Source organism: Dermacentor albipictus, chromosome 2, assembly GCF_038994185.2.
Source record: "Dermacentor albipictus isolate Rhodes 1998 colony chromosome 2, USDA_Dalb.pri_finalv2, whole genome shotgun sequence".
Taxonomy (NCBI): domain Eukaryota; kingdom Metazoa; phylum Arthropoda; class Arachnida; order Ixodida; family Ixodidae; genus Dermacentor; species Dermacentor albipictus.
Window position 1 is genome coordinate 146,896,450 of NC_091822.1, and position 16,260 is coordinate 146,912,709.

Genomic DNA, 16,260 nt, shown 5'->3' on the forward strand with positions numbered 1-16,260 from the left:
TCTCTCTCACCTGCACTGGGCTTTGCTGCTTAGCTAGCTGCTGGGCGCGCCTGCCGGCCTTGGTGGCCGCTGCTTCTTCCTCGGTCTCTCGTCGCCCAGGGCGCCGGTTGCATGCGGCGTTGGCACCGCGAGCTGCTGCTGCTTGTTGGCTCGGGCAGCAGCACGTACCGCTATGGCACATTAGTCGCACTGCAAAACTCGAAGGACCGCTGAGCGGCGTTCAATTTTACATCAATGCTTTTGCATTCACAACCAATCACAAGTTTGGAGCCCACTTTATCACGGAAGCTCCTCCCGAGCTTGTGTGCCTCGTGCGCTTGTGTGTGTGAAAACTTTTATTGTAATGAGCTCCGGAGGCTCGACTTCTTAAGCCAAAGCGGGCCGCTCCCACGTTGGCACTGTCAGGCCAACGGGGAAACAAAAGGACTGGTCCTGCGTGTTGACACCACATACTCTAAGCCTGAAAACTTATAATTCTGCCTATATACATATATATACACGGTAAAGATGAGGCAAGCAAGGTTTCTTCTACAACTTAGGCACAAAAAGAACTGCTTGATTCCTTCATTCAGGTTATAAAACAAAAGGTGAAGATTCATGCCTGCATTTTGATGCGAAAGCATCAAGCGGTCCATTGCAGCGAAATAAGCCAGCGTCCGTCGTCTGGACACGCGAAAAACGGCACCTAAATTCCCATTGGCTGCGACGTTACGTCGCGAGCGCGCCTCGATACGGCAGAGCGGGTGAAATGGAACAGCTGCTGCCGCAATATCGCACCAGGTGTATTGTGAGGGGAGAGGGCATCGCCGCGACGCCACGCCTCCCTCGCTCTCGGAACCGTATGTTATCCTCGCGCAAGGTCTCGTCTACGTTCCAACTGCGCCTCGCTAAGGCCAAATCAAAACACGCCAAGCCAACACCGATATAAATAGCAAGTCTGTACACTCTGATTCTTGAAGTCATGCTACTTGGAATAAAATTTCCAGTGCCAAGCCCGGCGTGAGGAAAGCGGTCGCGTCAAAATGACCGCGGCTTACTCGGGATAGTCCCCATTAGATTGCGTGGTAATCAGGCAAGGTAGCATGACGTCACGGATCGACGCGCACCAGCCTTGTGCTATCTAGGCGGCGTTGCCCAAGCATCTCATTGCGCTGGCTTGCCCTCGAGGAGACGCTGGAACGCATTCTGTGCGACTGTCCTGAATATAATGTTCAGAGACAGTCCATGGCGTCCGTTCTAGCGCACCTGGACAATAGACCATTGTCAGTTGCAACCATTTTCACATATCGCCGACAGAAGACATCGCAGCTGAAGGCGACGAAGGGACTACTTCAGTTTATGAAGGGCACGGGCTTGGACAAGCGGCTGTGACAGTGATGTCGCGTACCGCGCAAGATTGACGGACTGTAACTGACGATGTGTTTCCTGTGTTATGTGCTCTCTCTCTCTCCTCCCATCTTTCATCTCCCCCATCCCGCTCCCATGTGTAGGGTAGCAAACCGGTTAGGCTAAACTGGTTAACCTCCCTGCCTTCCTTCTCCAATTTTTCCTTCCTTCCTTCCTTTCCCCTCGAGGAGTTTATAAATCGAAGGACGGCTCAGCGGCGTTCGACGAGGCATTAATGTTTTCACATTCACAACTCATAAGGAGTGTTTAGGTGTCTTAGGTTTTTAACACGACAGTGTTAAGGTCCCCGTGTCGCAGAAAATCCGGCGTCGGCGTCCAGCGTCGACCGTCTTTTTGCACAAGATCCTTCCGATAAATACACACCCAACCACGCAGTGCCTTCGTGTACAGCGCACATACGTTACTGAACTAACTGTATTTCCCAAAGTAAAATGCGTAAAAAAATACGACTTACACACAGCCTACAAACATGATAGCGTCGAATTGTAATTTGAATGTACGGGAAAACATAATTCTGTTATGCGGAAGCTAAAACACAAACCCCTTTTCCCACGTTTCTACCATCCACAGAGCGCCGCGACCGGTTCCTTGTAAAATCTCCAGGTGGCGCTCGCCTCCGCAAATCCGAATCCCACGCAAGCGGCCGCGTTTCTACTAGGAAGCTCGCCTTAATACATGGCGTTCGCCACCACCGTTTCCCGGTAAACATTATTGTTATATAAGCTGCAGTGGCCGGGAGGCGTGAGAAGCAGTGAGGAATTTCTGAATGCTATCGCGCTCCACTCTTAAAGCGAAGCTTGATCGTCCTCCGTATTTTACTGCGACACTTGGCAGCTTCCACTCGATGTCTTCAGGACACCAAGAACTCGTTGTAACGGCGCTTGATAGAGCTTTCCTGCGGTTTATTTCGTTTTATTCGCGCCAATTTCAGGGATCAAAGAAATGTTTTGCCTTAGCAGTACTATACTTGTAAGTAATTAGGTCGTCACCATTCCCTACCAACATTTGTACCGGCTGCCGAAGCCCACGCTTTCGCGCCATTTTTTGTTTCTTCTTTTGTTTTGTTCGTACTGGATATGGAGCGTTTATGAATTAGCGCCCAATTCTTCTTTTTCAATACTTACAAATCGGTATTCAATAATTTGTCAGCAGATGCTGCTTTCAATGCGTCGTGAAACATGCTCAAATCTGTAACACCTAACGAATTATTTTTGTGCCATCACAGAAAAGTTTGGCACGTCATGCTTTCTGAGTCGTTGAACATTATGCAAAACATGTGACCAGGCGCTTTGACAAACTGCACCCAAATCTGGTTTGACTGATGATGCTTGACATTGTGCAATGTCTAGAGAGCACGTACTTACTCACTCTAAGAAAAGTCTCAATGCACAAACCCGCACACGCGCGCGCATGCCCGGTCGCGCGAAGCTTCAGTGAAATCACTTTTGTATACTCACCCTAATCCAATCGTTGATTGCGATCGCCCTTAATTGGAACTACGTTTTACATTGCCTCCAATAAACACACGACCTGACAGTCTGAAAGATGTGCTGCCGGCAGTTGCTCCGTGCCTAAGCGCCGCTTTCCAGAACCTAAATTTCGGAGCCGCGTGTCAGCGACTTGAAAGTCACGCCATCAGAAGGCGCTATATTTCATCGCCGGCCTACCGGGAACACCGGTTGTTGCACGCGCTAATGCAGAAGCATCGTCCTTTGAAATGGGGAAGTCGGTAAGATGTGGACACTCGAACGAGACGCGCTCAAATAAAGTACCATTAAACTAGGCATATAGGGGATGACTACTCGCTAGCTAGCGCCAGATGGCACATACAGTAAAGGGATGTCTCATCTTCAGCGCCTTGGACATTAAATAGTTTTAGTTTAGGGGACGCAAGCGGCTTGCGTACGCAAGAACTAGGGGCGACAGTACTGCGCATGCGCAGAACCGTCTGAGCATGCGCAGTGCTGTCGCCCCTAGTTCTTGCGTACGCAAGTCGCTTGCGTCCCCTAAACTAAAGCTCTCTATTGAGGCGAGCGAGAAGTTAGAAAGCAGGGAAACAGGGACGCGCGCATGCAGTAGTGGTCGCAACGCTGCCGGGGCGGCGGGCTGTACGACAAAACGAATAAAGGAACGCGGCTCTCGACGCCGAAGCCGCCCCTCTCGATCGCCAGCGCGTCGCGGCGTTCTTTTATCTCGCCTGCGCTGCTACCACGGCACGGCAGAGGCAGCGGCGAGCGTTGTTTTCTTTGGTTCCTACGGGAGGGGAGATATCGCTTGCCCTCAGTGCACTAACGTCTCGTGCCCCGAAGGTAGTTTGAGAGGCAAACGCTATTCCCTCCTCCTCCTCTCGTACTGCTTTCTCCGCGTTTTTCTTATTGTTTTCTAACCCACGGTATCCTTTCCCTATTTTTCTTCCCGGTTTACCCGAGTTTCATCCCTCTTCTTCGGCCCAAGAAGAAGTCCCTTTGTATCACGAAGGCAGTCTGTCCGGAGCGTTTGTTCCTTTAGCGGTTACTGGACGCCGGAACCCTCTCTTTCACTCAGTTTACTTAGTTTTATTTACGTTTTTTTTTTCGTGCCGTCGCGCGCTACCGGCATACATTGGCATGGACAAACGTTGGCATGACAAAGGTCTCCGGTTCTCTCTTTCTCTCGCCCCTCTTCGCAATTTTCGAATGGATCTTTGTTTCTTCTTCTACTTCTCCACGACGTTGTGTGCCGTTCCAGCTCCCTGTGATTGCAGTATGAGAGAGAGTGGGACGGGGGGGGGGAGGGGCACGTTTATCTGTGGCCGCTCGATCCTGGATATCCGCCGCGGGGTTCAAGGCAGGGCAAAAAAAGAAAAAGGAACACCCGTACACACTATTCGACAGTCGTGCAAGACAGCGGCACATGGCAGCGGGGGCGCTAGCGGCAGCAGCACCAGCAGCAACGCCGGCGGCGGCAGACCGAGCATCGAATGCGGCTAAGGACCAAAAAAAAGGGACAAAAAAGTGCGTCGAGACAGGGTATTGCCTGGCCTGCTGCTGTACTACCGCGGCCGCCGCATCTACAACCGAGGACAGGAGCAGCAGCAGCAGCAGCAGCGAATGCTGCGCAAAGAACCCGGGCAGGGCCGCACGACGAACTTTGCGCGAAAGCACAGAGTCACAGAAGAAGGGGAAAAAAAAACAGGCTGCTGAAATGAACGCGAGTATAAACGGCGTCTAGGAAAAAAAAAATGCGCACACAACAAACTCGCCGTCCGGGGCGACCCAGCGAACGAGCGAGCGGGCCGCGCAAGAACAAAAGGGTGCGTTTGGAGCGCGCCGAGGCAGGGCTAAAGGAAAGTTAGGAAACAAAGGAAAGCGAAAAGAAAGAAAAGGTAAAGAATAGCGCGAAGAGCTAGAAGGGGCCACACACAAAAAAACACAAAATAAAAGAAGGCGGTGCAGACTAACGAACGAACGAACGAACGACGCTGCGGCAAGCAGGCAGGCAGGCAGCGCTTGTGCCCGCGTAGCGCAACGCCCACACGACGAGTGAGCGAACAACGCACGGAACAGCGACGGCGACGCACTCACGCGCGCGCTCCTGCGTGTGTATGTGCGGGGGGGGGGGGTCCGCGCTCCTGCTCTGACAGCGCGCTCTAGCCACGTCGCAACTACCCCCCCCCCTCCCTCCTCCCACCGTCATTCCCCTTCTTTCCTTTCCTTCCTTCACTACATCCCTCGTTCCTTGGGCTCACGCACGCACGCGAAGAGTTCGGCGGCGCGCCTGGAGGCCTTAGCTGGCTGTGTGCGCGGCGCACAGCAGAAGAGAGGCTCGAGCCGCGTTCCGCGCCCGACGCCAAAAGCAAGCGTACACGCCGTCGCCGGCGGCGGCGGCTTTGCTGCTGCTGCTGCTGATGCGACGGCGAGCGAACGCCGACGGCCCCATATACTCTCGCGCGAAAGCGGGGTGGTGGGCGAAGCAAGAAGACAGAAAAGGGAGACGCCAAAGGAAAAGAAGGCGAAGAGGGTCACCCCGACGAATAGGAAGGAAGGGAACGAAGTAAAAACAAGAAGGCGATCTATAGGAAGACGGAAAGAAAGGTAAAAAAAGAAAGAAAGTAAAGCAGGGAGGCTGAAGTATTAAAGGACGCGAGGGACGAAGCCTGTGCCAAGGCGAAAAGAACGGACAGAACCGAGCCGCCGCCGCCGTCAGCCCTGCCCGTCCGGCCGACCGACTGCCTGCACCGTTGCCGTCGGCGAAGAAGCGAAGAGATGAAAAACAAAAATGAAAAAGGGAGGGAAGAAAAATGAAAGAACGCGAGACGGCGGAGCTCGGGCGCGCGAAAAGCAAAAGGTAGACGCGCAGAAACGCGCGCGCCCGCGCGCGCGCGCGCGAACGCGTTCGTTGCGCGGGGGCCGGGAACTAAGCTAACAGGGCGCCAAAGAAATCAGGAATAAAAAAGTAAGAAAAGAAACGAGAGAAAGAAAGAACGCAAGTATAAAATAAGAAGCGAGGTGAGGGAGATAGAAAGAAGAAAAAAAAGAATGCGGAGCGGTTGCTGGCAGGGGATAAAAAAGCGCGCGGCGGCGGGAAAGGCGACGGGCACCCCGACGAGGGCGGCTATCTCCGGATAGAAGTCTCCCTAAGCGGAAGGCCAGGGGTTGCCGGGAGAAAAAAAAGAAAAAACGAAAGACGGGGCTGCCGTTACGAACGGAAAACGAAAAAGTGCGAACGAGACGCGCGCGATAAAAAAGAAAAAAAAAGAAAGAAGCAACAAAGAGTAAGGAGACCATGCGGCGAAGACCGACGGCGGCGTCGGCGGCGTCGGCGTGATAGCCGGCCACCCTCTTGTGCCTGGAATATATATATACTTTTCCTTTTCTTTTTTTGCTATTACGCTCGCTCCCTGTTCGGCCCCATCTATTCGTTCATTTTTATTTATTTCTTTTTTCTTCCTCTTTCCTCAGCCGGGGTTGTTGTCGGCTCTCTGCTATGCCGGCCGTCGCCTAGCTGCCTCGCTTGCCTTCTTTGCGAAGCCCGCGCCGGCAGTACAGCAGCTGCAACGGCAGCTCTCTCTCAATGAACAACATCAACGCAAGCGATGAACGTGGCACGCGAAGGGGCAGGCCGGACGGTCGGACGGGCAAACGCAGCAAAAGGAAGCGTCGCACGCTCGTGGCGGCGGCGGATGCGGAGGATGCGGATACGGAGACGACTGGGAGAGCAGCGTCGGCCTCCGGATTGGAAGAGGAGAGCGGCCATCCCTTCCTTTCATCTTTCTCCTACTGGCGTGCCGTGCGGCGGTCCGCTGTTGCGATGGATCGCTTCGGCGGCGGCTACAGCGCGGGCCGGAAAGGAGACGACGGACAACCGAGGCGGGCAGGCGGTATCCGTTCGAAAGAGAGTGGCCGAGGATTAGTGCCGGCATACGCGACGGTCGCTCGTAATGGGGACGGAGGATTGTAATCTGTCGACTTCGGAGGCTGCGGAGGAAGGAGGGAGAGCTGGCGTGGCGGCGGGAAGTGTTTAGTGGTGTTCGTGCGTTCGCTTCTGGCGCGTTGTTTGTGTTTTCTTTTACTGCAGCAACTTCCATCTCTCTCTCTCTCTCTCTTTCTCTTTCTCTCGCCGTCCATCGCCCGTGTCGCTCAAATTGGCCCTCCGCTGTGCCGACGCGTTGCTTTGACTGTTGCTCGAGAGCTTCGCTTGACCGTTGGGAGAGGCACGTTTCCTCCGGTACATTCGGCTGGGAAGTTCCCGCCGCACTTGGCGAGGTACCGTTTGTACTTCTGTTTGGCAGCGTATTACTCTTATCGAAAGCTCCGTCTTATGGCGTCTGTTTTCCAAAGTTTTGCGTTGATGGTAATCGTATCTTGGTTCAGACCAACCCGAAGATGCTCTAAGCGCTGCTCACTGAGGTCGCACTGACCGAATCATAACCGCTGGTTTAAGTATCGATATCTTCCGGATAAATGACGATGTGGTCAGAATTATAGGGACATTAAAAGTTGTTTTGACGTTGTCTAAAAAGATTACGATACATGCGAGATCTCAGGGGTGAGAAAGATGCTGGCCAATCGGCTCGATTGCCGTTATGTAACGTAACGTGTGCCTGTCGTCATTAAGCTTCAGCGTTAACTCTGTTGACCAAGATCCTAAAATTTATGTGTTGGCTTTGGAGTTTATTGTTTATTGCCTGGCCTGTCCACGATTTTACAATTACTCTTGCACTTGGCAAATCGTGAGACTCCCCTGCGAGGATTGGTTCAACGTATTTCGGCAGAGCTTAGAGAGTGTCGCAGTGGCGCTGTAGAATAGTTACAGGGAGTCTTACGTACGATGTGAAAATTTGTAACGCTAGGTTGAGGTGTTTGTCTGAAGCTGTTTGACATGCACGCACGCACTTTACGCCGATCTGTGCTCTGATGCAATCCTCAATAATAACGCATGGTCAGTACCTAATTGGCATCGGTAATGTAATCGGTAAACACGATGGTTGGATAGGTGTCTTTGCCGTCGTCACATGAACTGGATCGCACATCACTATCACATGACTGCTCCTCTGCATCGATGGCCATGGCTGCTTAGATCACTACTCTTGAGCTAAACCAGGCGTTTGTGTGTCTGGCTTTTCAAGATTTATGCAAAAAGAACGTCATTTTCTGCCTCTTACGGCCCACAGTTGATGCCTGCCTGTGTCGCACTTTTTTGTCAGTTTTTGAAGGCAGATTTTGAGTCAAATATAGCCGAATGACTCCTGTAACGGAGATAGACAAAAATATTTCGTGCTTCCAACCCCATTGCGGGGCTTCGTTTTGACCTTGGCAGACAAAAATGCACTTGCAGCTAAACGATTCACTTAAGGCGTTTTAGGTAACATCTCGGGAGCAGTGCATCAAGTGCTCTCCGTCTCGGTTGCTCCCACGCCAAGGCGATCTGATCTGCCTCAGCGTAACGGCAGAGCGACGACAACGACCCCAAGTGCGCTGCGTCCGATCCCCGAGGCATTACGGTGTCGCAAGATTGTTATGGCGGTTACGAAGAGGGGTTGACCCTTTTCGGCTGGTGAAAAAAAAGAAAAGGAAAGAAGCGCCTTTCAGAGATCCCAAGCTGGCAACCGACTCTAAGCGGATCCGGCAAAGAGCACGGCGGAGGCATTGCGAAAGCGTCGCATTGATCCTTCCACGAAACTTTTCTTTGCTCTCCGAACCTCATCCGCTTTGTTGATAACAAACTCGGCCCCCGATCGTTTGCTGCCCAGTAAATGCTCGCCTTTTTTTTTCTCTCTCTTTTTCTTGAGGCGGTCGGGCAGCAAGAGAAAAGGAAGGTGAGATTGTGCTCACAGCTCCGATACTTTCCTTTTCTTACTTTCATTTCTTTTCTTTTCAATCTCCTTATGCGGTCCTTTGGCAGCTCGGTTACGCAGCGCGCAAGTGACGAGCCGTGATGTGGTTGTGTGCGCCAGTGCATTCTTGAATGTGTCTTTGATGCCTTAGCCCCGGCATCTTCCGAGCATCCTCGCCGGGTGCGCGCGTTTCAAGTTCGACCAGCCATGCGGCGGGGCAGCCCCCTTTCCTACCCCCGACGGAAACGCCTATCCGCAGATGCGACGGGGGAAGCAACTTAAAGAAAGCCGACAAAAAGAGCGAGAGAGAGAGAACGCGAAAAAGAAGTGTATTATCAGCAAAAGAGAGGGTCTTAAGAACCGTCCGACGATCCCATTCCACGTGAGTAGACGTGGGGCGGCATTCAAGGGGGCACTCCTCCGTAAAACGAATAAAAGGAGGTGGGGCTGCCTCAGGATGGTGGGCCGGCTTGTTGCCAAGACTAGGCGTTGAAGCCGCGCTGTAGACGCGACGTAAAAAACGCCGAGGTTTGCAACCGAGGTTTATCCCCCCTCCCCTCTTGCACGTTTCGAAGGTGACTTGAGTGGGGCAAAAGGGGTACGGCGTTTCCCCGGGAAAGTGGGGACGATTTCGCCGTGCAGGAACCTCAGAGGAGCACTGCTTCTTTTTATCCCCGTTCACATGCCGCACATTTCCTCCCTTTCCCCTTCCATTTCAACCCTATCTCCCCCCCCCCACCCAGGATTCGCCGTTGCTTCCCGTACACCCCTCTTTACTGCCAGGCCGGGAAAATTCTTGAGCGTCTTTCGATCACTTTTGTTTCCCTAACCCTTTTTCCCTTTCCCTTTTTCCCTAACCGCTTCTTTGAGTGACCTTACCAATTCTCCCCTTCAAACTTTGCTTCCTTTCTTTTTATTCTGTTAGCTCGCTTTTCTTCCAACCTCGAGCTTCGAGATTTCTATTTTCCCGCTCCGCAAACACTTTATTTTCTTGCTCGTTCCTTTCTTTTCTTGAGTGTCAACCAAATTTGCCATGAGACTGAGACGGAAACACATGGTTAACAGAGAAGGGAAGGTCGAATAAAAAAGAAAAGTAGATGGCTGTGTGGGTAGAAGAGGGGTCGTTCCCGGGAGACCAGCGATGAGGTGATGAAGCGATGCGCGCCCTGTTTTATAGTGGATAATAGATTAAGCTACGAAATGGGACGAGAGGCTGCGTTTATGAAAGGAAGGTCCTTGCTCCTTTCTTACTACAGAACGAGCCAAGCATTACACCGTCTCCTTACCATACGCGCGGTTGACCCGTGGGAAGCAGTTACCGCCGAACAAAAATTATACTACAAAAGAATGGAGAATGTCTCTCTGCAGCCCCGTTCCTCCTTTTCTTTTCTTTCCCGAATTAGATTATTCATAGAGCTTCCCTGTTCGTGGTCTGCGACCGCGTTTATTTTTCGCTTTCCGCGCAGGCTACTGCATGTATGGAGAAAGACGGTAAAAATGAACGCGATGTCTCTATTCCTTAGGACGTTAACAAAAGCCCCAGAATCTCGGAAGACTTTTCAAAAGAGAAGAATGTAGACTTTTCTTGCTTGCAGAGACTTCCCTCCTTGTTTTCCGGTACGGTATTCGCGAGTACTATCGCTGAAGCGTGAATTAGTCTGTCATTCTTGGTTTCATGTACGGCTGCGACTGTGGTTGTTTGTGATGGTTGCCGGCTGGGACCTGTTGCTGGCTTCACTATATAATTAGCGGCATTGCCGAGTCGTTAGAAAGGTTATATGGGGTTCAGACTGTGACAGGAAAGAGTGCTAGCTAGATAGATAGATAGCACTATCTAGATAGATAGATAGATAGATAGATAGATAGATAGATAGATAGATAGATAGATAGATAGATAGATAGATAGATAGATAGATAGATAGATAGATAGATAGATAGATAGATAGATAGATAGATAGATAGATGGATGGATAGATGGATAGATGGATAGATGGATAGATAGATAGATAGATAGATAGATAGATAGATAGATAGATAGATAGATAGATAGATAGATAGATAGATAGATAGATAGATAGATAGATAGATAGGGAATTTTTTTTAATTCTCTGTAGTCCAAAAAGATTACCTGGTAGGATCAACAGGCGGTTGATTATAGGATCCGCACTCGGTGTGACGGTGGTCCTGTAAGGCAAAGCTTTTGAGATTTCCCTGTCGTAGAAACTCTGTAGCAATGCATCAGCAATCTGATTTGTTTTAACCGCAAACCATGGTTTAGCGTGTTCCTGTATCGTACCCTCGCGTCCCTTTATTTTCAAGACACTTCGATCATGCGCGTTTCTTCTACTTGGATAGGAGTTCTAAAATGATTTGTTCTTCTTCGCTATATACTCGTACGTATGTCTAAAATCTCGTGGCAACTGCGTCTATTAAATCCGCTGCTTTTGAAGCCAAAAGCCTGGGTAGGTCCCCAACTAACGCACTCTGCGTAATCATGCGTCTTGCTCCAGTAATTACCTTCTGTATTTTGCAGTGAATACTTCCTTCGTTTCTTTTCTGGCGGTGGCGGCCGAGTTCCGACGGAAGCGTAAGGCAACTGCACGCCCATACCGTTACTTGAGTGCGAGTTAAAGGGTCCCTGAAACGGTTCAGACAAATTTTGTGGATGCGTAGGGTATACAGCTACAGTAAATCATTCGCCCCACAATTTGTGTTAAGCGTCTCATATTAAGAGGGCTACGGATTACTGCAAGTTACCTTGCTCCATGACCATGCACTTTCTCCTCAAGTCGATCGACGAGTGATCGGGGCTAAGCTCCGCGTTCACTGGCTCTACATCGTGATAGGACGTCGTGTCGTCTACTTCCGGTTGTCTTGGAGGCAGCGCGCGAAGCCTCTTCAACCGCACCGCCATCCACTTGACAGTCGATCCCAAGGGAGAGCTATCGAAGCAGCGTGCGTTGCGAGCGTCTCCGCTATTCCGGTAACCGCAGGCGAGCTGGACGTTTTGACGGATGGGTGAAAGCGTAAACTAAAACCCCTCCATACTACTACCGCTGTGGTGAAGGATTTTCAGGGTAGACGTACGTGAGCGACCTGAGAGGTCTAAAGCCCCTTAAACTTCGTAAAGTAGTGACACTCTCCTCCTCCGCCTTCACTCCTCCTCGTTTCTCCTCTCTTTCACGCTCCCTCCTCGACCGTGGCGCCGCCTACACTGCTCGTGGGCAGCAACGGCGCCAACATGCGCTCCTCGCCACTCAGTAGACGCTTCTCGAGCAAAAATGGCGCTGATGCACGACGCGAGGGCCCACGTGATGCTATTACGCCAAAAGCGACACGGCGTCGGCCTCGGCAAGAGCGCGCGAGGAGGAGGCGGCATTTTTCAAAGCGTGGCAGTACTTTACGAAGTTTAAGGGGCTTTAGAACGGTCTGCAGGGTCCAGCCACCTGGTGGTACAGAGCTTAACCAGCCAAACAAAGCTTTAATATTGCTATAAGTGTAAAAAATTTAAACATTTAAAAAACATGTTTACGATTACGCTCGTGCAAAGAATTTGCACTAGAAGTAAAGTAGAGCACACTTCGTTATTGCTATATTTAATAGTATATTAGTTCTGTGTTTGGTTGAGCTCTGTGGCCCTTGGTGGCTGCACCGTGCAGATATGTGCGTTCGTGTTTGCGCCTCCGTTCATCCTGCGAAACGCCCAAGCCCAGTCCACTGGCGCTTGCGTTTACCCGAATACTATTGTGGTAGTAATCATCCGGCGGGAAGTGACGGCCGCAAACGCGCGAATCCTGGCGCCGATAGCATAGCGACAGTCCGATGCGCTGCAGCCACTCCGCTCGTCTGCTGCCTTGCAGAGGAACTCGATGTCGCAGCTGGACATACTGCAATTCGCAACGTTTGCAGCCTACAACGTAACAAGGGCGAACCATGCTGCTCGCGAAGAGAAAGATCGAGACCAACACTGACTGCAGAGCTTTCTTCAACAGGGAGCACGTTGTAAAACAAGCAGACGACACTTGCCGTGTGCCGGAAGTCTTGAGTGTAACGATAAATTGTGATTGTGCATACTCTTTCCGTTATATTTCTTATTTATAGAGAGAAATTAACTAACGTTCTAACTATTACGAACAACATTTGTTGCCCATAACGTTTGAAAATTATCGATGACGCGTCCTGGCAGCCAATCGGATAGCTCATCCTACTGTCGTCATCATGTCCCCTCGCGTCACCTGGCCAAGGGCGGCTGAAAAGTCAGCCGAGTGGCGTGCTACGATCGGAATCGATGTGCATCTTTAAAACCTTATAATAAAGTACACGCTATACGCTGCGCACTTAGATGCGTCAATTATGGATCACAGAAGGACCTATCCTAACGACTCAGTACGTTTGTACAATATCGTCAAATTGTTTCAGAGTCCCTTTAAGTAAATTCAAGCGGACGAGGTTAATCCGGAGCCCTTCATTAAGCAATTGCGTGAAGTCCTCAGTATTTATTATCTCTATGGTACGGCAGTGCGAATGTTGGCCCCTGTTTGTAAAGGAATGGAGCTTTTCATAACAAACGTGTGCGATGGAGTCCAACCGCAGACAGCTACAGCGAAACGTTGTATCTAGGACTGACTGTCTATAAAAGAACCACCAAATAAGGAAGTAAAGAAAAATAAGAGAAAAGAAATACTACCCGCTTACCGAGGAAAGAGTTGTCGCTGTCACCGAAGAGAACTCGCTGCCAGCAAGAAGTAAACGAAGAAAGAGTTGTAGGCTTTGATGGAGAAGAATAATAGAAGTACAAGAAAAATAATAAAAGAAAAGAAGAGGCAACCAGTTCTGGTGTCATCGCTCATCGGTCGGCAGACGATCCGGCGCGGGGCTTGGCAGTGCGCCAGTTGTGAAAGGAAACAGAGGCCCGAAATAAACGAGAGGTGATTTCGAGAGCAGGTAAGCAGCAAAGGGTCCATTGCAAAATCGCTAAATCACACGTAAGGAGAGAAGCCGTTTTCTTTCTTTATTCTCTGCCTGTCTCTTATTAAAGAAAAGCTACGTGTAGCGATTCTTCCGCGAGCTCAATTTACGCGGTTTCTTGTTATTTTTATCTACATTTCCCTTCGAATTTTCGGTGTCCAGCATGGCTTACGCCTTACACGCACTAACTTGAAGTTTCCAGGTTAGCAACACTGTCGTTTGCCTGCGCGCGTTACCTATTATTTCGTTCCTTCATAGTTTTGTTCCTTCAACATCCACGTTCCCCTTCTTCCAGCGTAGGGTAGCAAATATACTGCAACCCGGTTCACCTTTCTGCCTTTCCTTATCCATCTCTCTAGGATAGAACGAGCATCAGCTCTATATTCCAATGAAAGATATAGTAAGCCTATGTCGTTGTACTATCGCATTGCACGAATTTGCGCGTGACGATTGTGTGTTGTGGTTGACGTTTCGCGGTAGTGCATATATTTTAGAAAACCGGCTACGCACATTTCTGACTCTCCGTGCGATTCTTATCGCGAGTGGCCGTCTTCTTCTGATCCTGTTTCACCGATGTTATTTGTGAATGTGCTCTACTCCCCTTCCCATACACCTCTCCACCACAATCGCTATCAAAAAGAAAAGAGAGAAACCGCCAGAGGTGGCTTCCGGCTCCAATGGCGATACTGCGCGGGCATCGCTTATACGTACGCGAAAGAGTACGAAAGGAAGAAACGTAGGAAAGAGAGGCCAACTAGCGAGGACGCCACATGAGCCCTTATCAACGATACCTCCCTCCCCACCCCCACCCACCCCATTTGAGCACTCCTCGTCACATGCTTGAATGCTTTGAGCCCACATGCCCGTGAAACGGGAAACTACATCGTGAACACCCCGGATGATCGCCATTACACGCCATACCACAAATTTAAAAGTCCGTGTTTCTTTTTTCTTCTTCTTCCTCTTTTCGATCGGTGGCGTCGATCATCGTCCAAGATGAGTACTTCGTTTCGGAAGGATCTTAAAACCGCCATTTAAGAATAAAGCGTGCGTCTGAACAGGATATAGAGGCACCGCATCGGTGGTAAACCGGACCACGCCGCACCGTCGTGCTACTTGCGCGAAGCTCGTCTCTGCCACGCGCAGGAGCTCTCGCGGTGCTAAAATTTCTCTCATATGTGTCTATGATTCGTGCTTTTCGACGAACCTGCAGACGCACGCGAGCATACAAACACGTGCGTGCAAGAGAGAGAGAGAGAGAAATGATACATACACCCGTAGGGGGCCTTGAAAATTTGTGCTTTCATTTCTATAATGGAACCCCCTTCCTCGCTGATGCGCACTTTTTCAGCTTGGGATGCGCCGAGAAAAGAGTGGGAAACGAGAAGGGGGAAGGCAGGCTGGCGACGGTGTCCTCCGTCTATGGCGTAGCTCATGGCCCTTCGTTCAGCGAGCGCGGCAGGCGGCGAGCTTTTCTAGCTGGCGTTTCGTCGTCCATCGTCGTGTCGTGCTTTTCTCGGCGGCATCCGAAGCCTCGCCGTCGTCGCAGCCTCCGCCGCCGCCTCCGCAACATCTTTCTGAGCCCCCGGCTTCGGCTGCCGCCCCCTTTCCTTCCCCCCTCCCGTCGCTTCTTCGTCGTCGTCGTCCTCGCCCCTCAACCCGAAACCCGCCAGCCCGGGGCCCTAACCCGTCTTCTCTCCAGGAGAGCGACGGCGCGGCACGTCAGTGTGCATCGGCGGCGGTCGACTCAGCGTCGAAGGTAAAGGAGGCGCGCCAACGGAGCTGTTCGCCTAGATGCACGGAGTGGAAGTGTTCCTACGTCTCACATTCGGTTTAGTTCTGCTCGACTGGAGACATGGTTGCCTTCGTTGCAGTACGAATGTTCGAGAATTATCTCAGTGATGAGGGTCACTTCATCGAAAGCAACATACGGGTCTTAATGTTGATGATAGTCTTTCATGTTGTTTCGGATTTGACACCTACGCTAGCTCAATGGCTATGGTTTTCCTGTGTTGAGGATGAGGTCCCAAATGGGATACCCGGTATCGGTGATCACACTACAGTGGGAGGCAAAGCGGAAAACGGTCGAGTACCGATGTCTGAGTGCATGTTAATTAGCATATTGTGGTTGAGATTTATTCTTTGACCTTCACTATGGTGCCTCCCACTGTACTAATAAACAGTTCACGAGCAGTTCGTCAGCAACCATCGTCTAAAGCTTCTTGAGAGAAGGCACCTGGCATCGTGGATACTCGTTTGTTATCGTTCACGTATTTCTGTGGTTGCATGTCGTATATATGTCTTAGAGCGTCATCTTCATGAGTACTGACGTTTGTCTTGCTCATAATTGATCATTTATGTTCAGTTCAGCTTGGGATAGGAAACAGTATAGAAATGTTTGGGCTAGTTGGTGTACATGCATCGTTATTTGATTACAGCGCATCACTATGGAATGGGAACGGAGAAATGAAAGGAAAAGAACGGTACAGGAAGTTGTTCAGTTGTTTCTTTTTCTGCCTGCTCTCGTTTTAGGTGTCTCGCCGTAGTCGTGTAACGATTAAGCTAACGAA

At 50.7% G+C, this 16,260-nt stretch overlaps 1 protein-coding gene across 3 annotated transcripts in view; it reads left to right on the top strand.

Annotated features, from left to right (window-relative positions):
* Window positions 1-16,260, top strand: part of LOC135904617 (sterile alpha motif domain-containing protein 11-like) — a 523,025-nt gene that overhangs the window by 54,698 nt on the left and 452,067 nt on the right. The gene's annotated exons all lie outside the window — the stretch shown is intronic.